Source organism: Rhinopithecus bieti, unplaced genomic scaffold (genome assembly GCF_001698545.2).
Source record: "Rhinopithecus bieti isolate Rb0 unplaced genomic scaffold, ASM169854v2 scaffold_23826, whole genome shotgun sequence".
Lineage (NCBI taxonomy): Eukaryota > Metazoa > Chordata > Mammalia > Primates > Cercopithecidae > Rhinopithecus > Rhinopithecus bieti.
The window spans coordinates 1,333,795-1,342,724 of record NW_016811267.1 but is presented as its reverse complement, the minus strand read 5'-3'; positions in this window follow the sequence as shown (position 1 = coordinate 1,342,724).

Below are 8,930 nucleotides of genomic sequence, written 5' to 3'. Positions count from 1 at the left end.
TAAAAAAAAAAAAAAAGAAAAGAAAAGAAAAGTTGATCAGGAAGTGTGCCTCACACCTATAATCCCATCACTTGGGAGACTGAGATGGGCGGATCACTTGAGCTCAGAGTTCAAGACCAGCCTGGCCAACATGGTGAACCAGCCTGGTTGCACGCGCCACCACACCCAGCTAATTTTTTGTATTTTTAGTGGAGACGGGGTTTCACGGTGTTAGCCAGGATGGTCTCGATCTTCTGACCTCGTGATCTGCCTGCCTTGGCCTCCCAAAGTGCTGGGATTATAGGCATGAGCCACTGCAGCCAGCCATATTTTTTGTTTTTTAATTTAATTTTTATAGGAATAGGAGTCTCACATGTTGCCCAGGCTGGTCCTGAACTCCTGTACTCAAGCCATCCTCCCACCTTGGCGTCTCAAAGCTCTGGGCTTATAGGTGTGAGCCACTGTTCCTGGCCCAGTCTTCTTCTGGAAGAGACCCAGAATCATACTGAAACTCGTGATGAAAGTAATCAAATTTATGACACCAGAAATTTGGAATCTAGTGATGTTATGAATAAGCCAGATAAATTGGAATTTATATGCAGAATATTGAGAGTTGACCAGTGTGGGCCGGGTGCAGTAGCTCACACCTGTAATCCCAACACTTTGGGAGACAGAGGTGTGTAAATTGCTTGAGTCCAGGAGTTCAAGACCAGCCTGGGCAATGTGGCAAAACTCTGCCTCTACAAAAAATATTAAAAATTAGCTGGGTTTGGTGGTGCACACCTGTGGTCCCAGCTATTCAGGAGGCCGAGATGGGAGGATCACCTGAGCTTGGGAGGTGGAGATTGCAGTGAGCTGAGATTGTGCCACTGCACTCCAGCCTGGGTGACAGAATGAGACCCTACCTCAGAAAAAAAAAAAAAGTTGATCAGTTTCAAAAGCCTGCCCAAGAAGTGAAGTTCTGCAGTTTTGCTCTCACTGTGGTCAATGTTGGCAGACTTTTGCAGCTGGATTTTTTCTGATGATGGCTACATCAACCTTCACCAATTATTAGGGATGGAGTATTACTCTGAGAAACTAAAGACTCCCTCCTAATGCAAGGGTGGCAAACACTGCCTACCTCTTTCATCTCTGAACAGGGTGGGAAGTTAGTGTGAAAAGAATCAGAAGCAGGCCTAGAGAGAAAGTGCTGGTACCAATCACTGTACAAAGATGAGTCAGGCCAGGTGTGGTGGCTTGTGCCTGTAATCCCAGCTATTTGGGAGGCCAAGGAGGGAGGATCACTTAAGAAAAGGAGTTTAAGACCAGCCTGGGCAACATAGAGACCTCGTCTCTAAAAAAAAAAAATTTGTAATTAGCTGGGCATGGAGGCACATGACTGTGGTCCCAGCTACTTGGGAGGCTGAGATGGGAGGATCACTTGAGTCCAGGAGGTCAAGGCTGCAGTGGGTTATGATTGTGCCACTGCACTCCAGGCTGAGTGACAGAGCGAGACCCTGTCTCTAAAAATAAAATCAAATGGAGCTAAAAAGACAAAAAATGATGAGTGAGACTGGCTCAGGCTCTGAAGATTCGTTGGGAGCAGAGTTGTCTGAGTGTCCAAGAGAATTTCTCACTTGTTGCTTTTTTTTTTTTTGAGACAGAGTCTTGCTCTGTCACCCAGGCTGGAGTGCAGTGGTGCAATTATGGCTCACTGCAACCTCTGCCTCCCAGGTTCAAGTGATTCTCATGTCTTAGCCTCCCAAGTAGCTGGGATTACAGGCATGTGCCACCACCCCCGGCTAAATTTTGTATTTTTAGGAGAGACGGGATTTCGCTGTGTTGGCCAGGCTGGTCTGGAACTCCTGACCTCAGGTGATCCACCTGCCTTGGCCTCCCAAAGTGCTGGGATCACAGGTGTGAGCCACCATGCCTGGTCACCTGCTGCTCTTGAGCCCTTGAAATGTGGCTGGTGGGACCAAGAAATGACTTTTTAATCTTATTTCATTCTAAAGTTTCTTCACTTTAAACTTTGTTAAAGGGAGAACTCTGGACATATTAAATTTCTTGGCGTGTAATTGAGCAAAGAACAATTCATAAATCAGGTAGCTGCCAGAGCAACTCCATCTTGAATAGGGGCTGAGTAAAATAAGGCTGAGACCTAATGGGCTGCATTCCCAGGCGATGAAGGCATTCTTAGTCACATGATGAGATAGGAGGTCAGCACTAAAGACCTTGCTGATGAAACAGGATGCAGTAAAGAAGCCGGCTAAAACCCACCAAAACCAAGATGGTGATAGGAGTGACCTCTGGTGGTCCTCACTGCTACACTCCCACCAGCGCCATGACAGTTTACAAAGATCATGGCAACATCAGGAAGTTACCATATATGGCAGTCTAAACAGGGAAGGCATGAGCCAGGTGCGGTGGCTGACGCCTGTAATCCCAGCACTTTGGGAGGCTGAGGTGGGTGGATCATGAGGTCAGGAGATCAAGACCATCCTGGCTAACACGGTGAAACCCCATCTGTACTAAAAATACAAAAAATTAGCTGGGCATGGTGGCGGGCACCTGTAGTCCCAGCTACTCAGGAGGCTGAGGCAGGAGAATGGCATGAACCCGGGAGGCAGAGCTTGCAATGAGCCGAGATCGTGCCACTGTACTGCAGCCTGAGCAAGAGAGAGAGACTCCGTCTCAAAAAATAAAATAAAAAATAAAATAAATAAATAAAAAGGGAAGGTATGAATAATCCACCTCTTGTTTACCTTATCATCAAGAAATAACCATAAAAGTGAGAAACCTGGCCAGGCACAGTGGCTCAAGCCTGTAATTCCAGCACTTTGGGAGGCCGAAGCGGGTGGATCACCTGAGGTTGGGGGTTCAAGACCAGCCTGACCAACATGGAGAAACCCCATCTCTACTAAAAATACAAAATTATCTGGGCGTGGTGGTGCATGCCTGTAATCCCAGCTATTCAGGAGGCTGAGGCAGGAGAATCGCTTGAACCCGGGAGGCAGAGGTTGTGGTGAGCTGGGATCCCACCATTGTACTCCAGCCTGGGCAACAAGAGTGAAAGTCCAAAGTCCATCTCAAAAACAACAACAACAACAACAACAACAACAAAAAACCCAGCAACCCTTGGGGCTGCTCTATGAAGTAGCCATTCCATTATTCCTTTACTTTCCTAATAAACTGGCTTTCACTTTACTGTATGGACTTGTCTGCTTTAATTCTTTCTTGGGTGAGATCCAAGAACCCTCTCAGGGTCTGGATCAAGACCCCTTTGCGGTAACAGTACAGGCTCTGATTGTCAAAAGTGGCAGGGTCACTGGAACTCCACTTCAGATCCCATCTGGATCATCAAAACGTCAACCCTAAATAAATAAATTCAGGAAATATGGTTAAATGTAGAGTTTAGTTTAGCCCAAAGTTTGAGGACGGCCACTCTGAAACACAGATTCCAAAGAATGGAAATCAGCACTCCAAAGTGAGGAAGTTTGGGGGTCATTTATACAGGTAAGTTTTGGGAAGCTTGACAGAGTTTCCACATATTTCACACAACGCGAGTACATAGTTAACAGTAATCTGATTAGTCAAGGCAGTAGTCTTTTTGGGAAGGGTATATTTAACATTCACATGGAGGACATAACAGTCACGGGGTCTTTTGCACTATCTGGTCTGATTTAGGTGCAAGATTATAATAGAGGAAAGGTCAGCAATCTAAAAGGGAGATCTTAATGCTGATGCCATTTAGTCTTTTTAAATCAATTTACAGAGCAAGAACAGGAGAGTTAATCTATAATCTATAAACAGAAGTTGTAGTTACATGCTGCATGGCTCAGATCACACAGTCCCATTTTCTTCAAGACTCAATGTAATTCTTAGGGTTCAAAAGTGTATGATTAAGTTTGGATTTTTGTTTATTTGTTTTTGTTTTTGAGACGGAGTCTCTGTCGCCCAGGCTGGAGTGCAGTGGCGTGATCTTGGCTCACTGCAAGCTCCGCCTCCCGGGTTCACGCCATTCTCCTGCCTCAGCCTCCCGAGTAGCTGGGACTACAGACACCCACCACCTCGCCTGGCTAGTTTTTTGTATTTTTTTGTAGAGACGGGGTTTCACCATGTTGGCCAGGCTGGTCTCGAACTTCTGACCTCAGGTGATCCACCGGCCTTGGCCTCCCAAAGTGCTGGGATTACAGGCGTGCGCCACCGTGCCCAGCCACCTCCCCTGCTTTAATCTTTCAGCCCTAGAGGGGCTAGCAGCCTCATATAGTTATGAATCTTTAGGTAAACTTACCTTCCTCTTTTGTTTTTCCAGTACTTCCAACACTTTTATACTATATTTGTTCTTCCAGTACTTCCAACACTTTTATACCCTGTATTCGTTTGTATATTCATTTATTTTTCTTTATTTTTTAGAGAGAGAGTCTCTGTCACCTAGGCTGGAGTGCAATGGTGATTTCTCAGCTCACTGCAACCTTCCCCTCCCAGGTTCAAGCAATTCTCCTGCCTCAGCCTCCTGAGAAACTAGGATTACAGGTGTAATTACAGGCCCCCGCCACCATGCTGGGTTAATTTTTGTATCTTTAGTAGAGGTGGGGTTCCCCCATGTTGGCCAGGCTGGTCTCAATCCACCTGTCTCAGCCTCCCAAAGGGCCGGGATTATAGGCGTGAGCCACAGAGCTTGGCTCAATCCCCTGTATTCAATATCCTCTGTTTGAAGTACTTAGAAGTACTTCTCGTTTCCTTATGGAGTATGTACTGATAAAGCACTCAAGACAGTTAAAAACCTTCATTACTCTGTTGATGTAACAAAAGAAGCTGAGGCAAAGTTAATATAAGTACAGAGTTTGGGCCAAGGTTGAGGATTGCAGCCCAGGAGACATAGATTCAAGTTGCCCTGAATATATGCTTTGATTAGCAAGTTACAAGTGGGTTCTTTTTGTTTTTGACTTTGTTTTGAGACAGAGTCTCATTCTTTCACCTAAGCTAGAATGCAGTGGCACAATCTCAGCTCACTGCAACCTCCACCTCCCGAGTTCAAGTGATTTTCTGACCTCAGCCTCCCGAGTAACTGGGACTACAGGTGTGCACCACCACACTTGGCTAATTTTTGTATTTTTTTAAGTAGAGATGGGGTTTCACCATATTGATGTTTCACCATATTGGCCAGGCTGGTCTCCAACTCCTGAACTCATAATCCCCCTCGGCCTCCCAAAGTGCTGGGATTACAGGTATAAGCCACTGCACCTGGCCACAAGTGGGTTTGTGTCTTATTTATTTATTTATTTTTGAGACAGAGTTTCGCTTTTGTTGCCCAGGCTGGATTGCAACAGTGTGATCTCGGCTCACTGAAACCTCTGCCTCCTGGACTCAAGTGATTCTCCTGCCACAGCCTCTTGAGTAGCTGGGATTACAGGCGCCCACCACCATACTCAGCTAATTGTTTTGTATTTTTAGTAGAGACGGGGTTTCACCATGTTGGCCAGGCTGGTCTTGAACTCCTGTCTTCAAATGATTCACCCGCCTCAGCCTCCCAAAGTGCTGGGATTACAAGTGTGAACTACTGTGCCTGGGCATCTTATTTTATTTTATTTGTTTATTTATGTATTTATTTTTTGAGATGGAGTCTCACTCTTGTTGTCCAGGCTGGAGTGCAGTGTTGCGAACTCGGTTCACTGCAACCTCCGCCACCTGAGTTCAAGCTTTTCCTGCCTCAGCCTCCTGAGTAGCTGGATTATAGGCGCCTGCCACCACGCCTGGCTACTTTTTGTACTTTCAGTAGAGATAGGGTTTCGCCATGTTGGCCAGGCTGGTCTGGAACTTCTGACCTCAGGTGATCTGCCTACCTTGGCCTCCCAAAGTGCTGGGGTTACAGGTGTGAGCCACTGTGCCTGGCCCACAAGTGGGTTCTCAAAGGAAAAAGAAAGGGCAGTTCCTAAAGTGTTTATTGAGGATTTACATACAATAACCTAAGCTGTTGATCGGCTATACATTGTTCTTTTTTTTTTTTTTTTGAGATGGAGTCTGGCTCTGTCACCTGATCTCGGCTCACTGCAGGCTCCATCTCCCACGTTCATGCCATTCTTCTGCCTCAGCCTCCCAAATAGCTGGGACTACAGGTGCCCACCACCATGCCCGGTTTTTTTTTTTTTTTTTTTTTTGAGACGGAGTCTCGCTCTGCTGCCCAGGCTGGAGTGCAGTGGCCGGGTCTCAGCTCACTGCAAGCTCCGCCTCCTGGGTTTACGCCATTCTCCTGCCTCAGCCTCCCAAGCAGCTGGGACTACAGGCGCCCGCCACGTCACCCGGCTGGTTTTTTGTATTTTTTAGTAGAGACGGGGTTTCACCATGTTAGCCAGGATGGTCTCGATCTCCTGACCTCGTGATCCGCCCGTCTTGGCCTCCCAAAGTGCTGGGATTACAGGCTTGAGCCACCGCGCCCGGCCTGCCCGGTTAATTTTTTGAATTTTTTAGTAGAGGGTGGTTTCACCGTGTTAGCCAGGATGGTCTTGATATCCTGACTTCGTGATCTGCCTGCCTCGGCCTCCCAAGGTGCTGGGATTACAGGCGTGGGGCCCTGGGCCTGGCCATGATGTTTAGATTTCTAACAAATCACGTGGCCAGGTGCAGTGGCTCACGCCTGTAATCCCAGCACTTTGGAAAGCCAAGGCGGGTAGATCAGTTGAGGTCAGGAGATGGAGACCAGCCTGGCCAACATGGTGAAACCCCATTCTACTAAAAACACAAAAATTAGCCAGGCATGGTGGTACATGCCTGTAATTCCAGCTACTTGGGAGGCTGAGGCATGAGAATCACTTGAACCTGGGAGGCGGAGGTTGCAGTGAGCCGAGATCATGCCATTGCACTTCAGCCTGGGTGACATAGCCAGACTCTGTCTCAAAAACAAACAAACAAACAAAAAAATGAAGTAAACATCTCAAGTCTCACCTAGAGCTACCAATCAGCCTAAGAACCCCAGTTTGTGTTTAACAAGCCCTTATAGGGTGGTTCTAACACAGTTTCAGGATGAGACAGCTCCCTGCTCTAGACTGTCAACTGGGGGTACAGAGTGTGTTGACCTGATGCACAATTAGTTCATCTGTGGCTAGACCATGGGTCTGGCCCAAGGTAGAGTGCTCAGCACGTGTTTGGCAGGTGAATGGTTGTTGAATGAATCATAAAGCGTGCAGTGCTCATCTGAGTGGCAGGAGGTACCCTGAATCATTGAAGATGCTGGAGCAGCTGCTTGTGAAACACCAGACAGGAGGAGATGGACAGGAGGCTGCGTCCCCATCCCTGAGATTGCCGGCCTTCTGACTTGCTTGCTGGGAACTGGTGCCAGGCCAGACACACTGTGCCACCATCATAGGATGCCTGGTAAGGAGAGGCCAACCTTCCCTGAAGAAACCTCGTGTTGCTGTGGTCAAATTGCCTGATCGGACTGCCTTCTTCACTCTGTATGTAGAAATTGGCCCTGGAGGTGTATGTGCTGGGTGCCCATAGCCAATGGAAGGCAATGTATTTTTATTTTATTTTTTGAGACGGGGTCTCGCCCTGTCACCCAGGCTGGAGCATTTGAATACATAAATACCCTGTAATCCCAGCACTTTGGAAGGCCGAGGCAGGCAGACTGCTTGAGGTCAGGAGTTCGAGACCAGCCTGGCCAACACGGTGAAACCCCATCTCTATTACAAATACAAAAATTTGGCCAGGCGTGGTGGCTCACACCTGTAATCCCAGCACTTTGGGAGGCTGAGGCAGGCGGATCACCTGAGGTCAGGAGTTTGAGACCAGCCTGGCCAACATGGTGAAACTGTCTCTACTAAAAATACAAAAGTTAGTCAGGCGTGTTGGAGGGCGCCTGTAATCCCAGCTACTAAGGAGGCTGAGAGAGGAGAATTGCTTAAACCTGGGAAGCAGAGGTTGCAGTGAGTGGAAATCACGCCATTGCACTCCAGCCTGGGCGACAGAGGAAGACTTTGTCTCAAAAATAAAATAAAAATATAAATACAAAACTTAGCCGGGCATGGTGGTGCATGCCTGTAATACCCGCTACTCAGGAGGCTGAGGTATGAGAATCACTTGAACCTGAGAGGCGAGGTTGCAGTGAGCCGAGATCGTGCCACTGCACTCCAGCCTGGTTGACAGAGTGAGACAAAATAAAGTAAAATAAAAAAAAGTCCTCTAGAGTAGGGCTTTTCCTCTAATAACCATACTCCAGCAAGCATCAGGTGCCGGCTGCTCTGTGCCGGGCAGTGAGAGACATAGATGTGTAACAATAGCAAACACGTATTACCATTCTCTCTTTTCAGAAGAGGGGCCTAGGGGCCCAGAGAGGCGAATTCAACTACTTGCCAGGACACACAGAGCAGCAGGGGAATCATGCCTGGCACCTGGCACTGTGGGTGCTGCAGCGGCACAGAGAGGTGAAGTCGTGTGCCTGAGCTTAGTCAAAACCCTAACGGGCAGACCCAGATTATAAAACACACACACACAGCTATCCTAGGAACAGGACGCCTTGCGGGGCAGGGTGAGGGGGGCAGGGTGCGGGTCCCCCAGATTAGAACACACACACTGCGATCCTAGGAACAGGGCGCCTTGCGGGGCAGGGTGACGGTCCCGACGCTCCGCGGGGTGGGCGACCGTCTCCCCAGGCGCACTGGCAGGGGGACGGCATCCCTAACAGAGAACCAGGCCTCGGCATGGGCTGGAGGGATGACAGAGCGGCCGGCGGTACGAGAGTCCGAAAGACGTTGGAAGCAGGGTCAGGGACAGGGGGGAAGAGAGCACCGCACGCAGACGCCTCGGGCCCCGCCTATCAAGTTGCGGGCGTGCGGCCCCGCCCCTTCCCCCTGCCGGCCTGACTGCGCGTGCGTGGCCGTGCCTACGGTCCCGCCCTCTCCCGAGACAGGCTGCGTGCGCACCGCCCTCCCGCCGTCCCAGTGCGCACGCGCGGCAGCGGCCCCGCCCCCCCC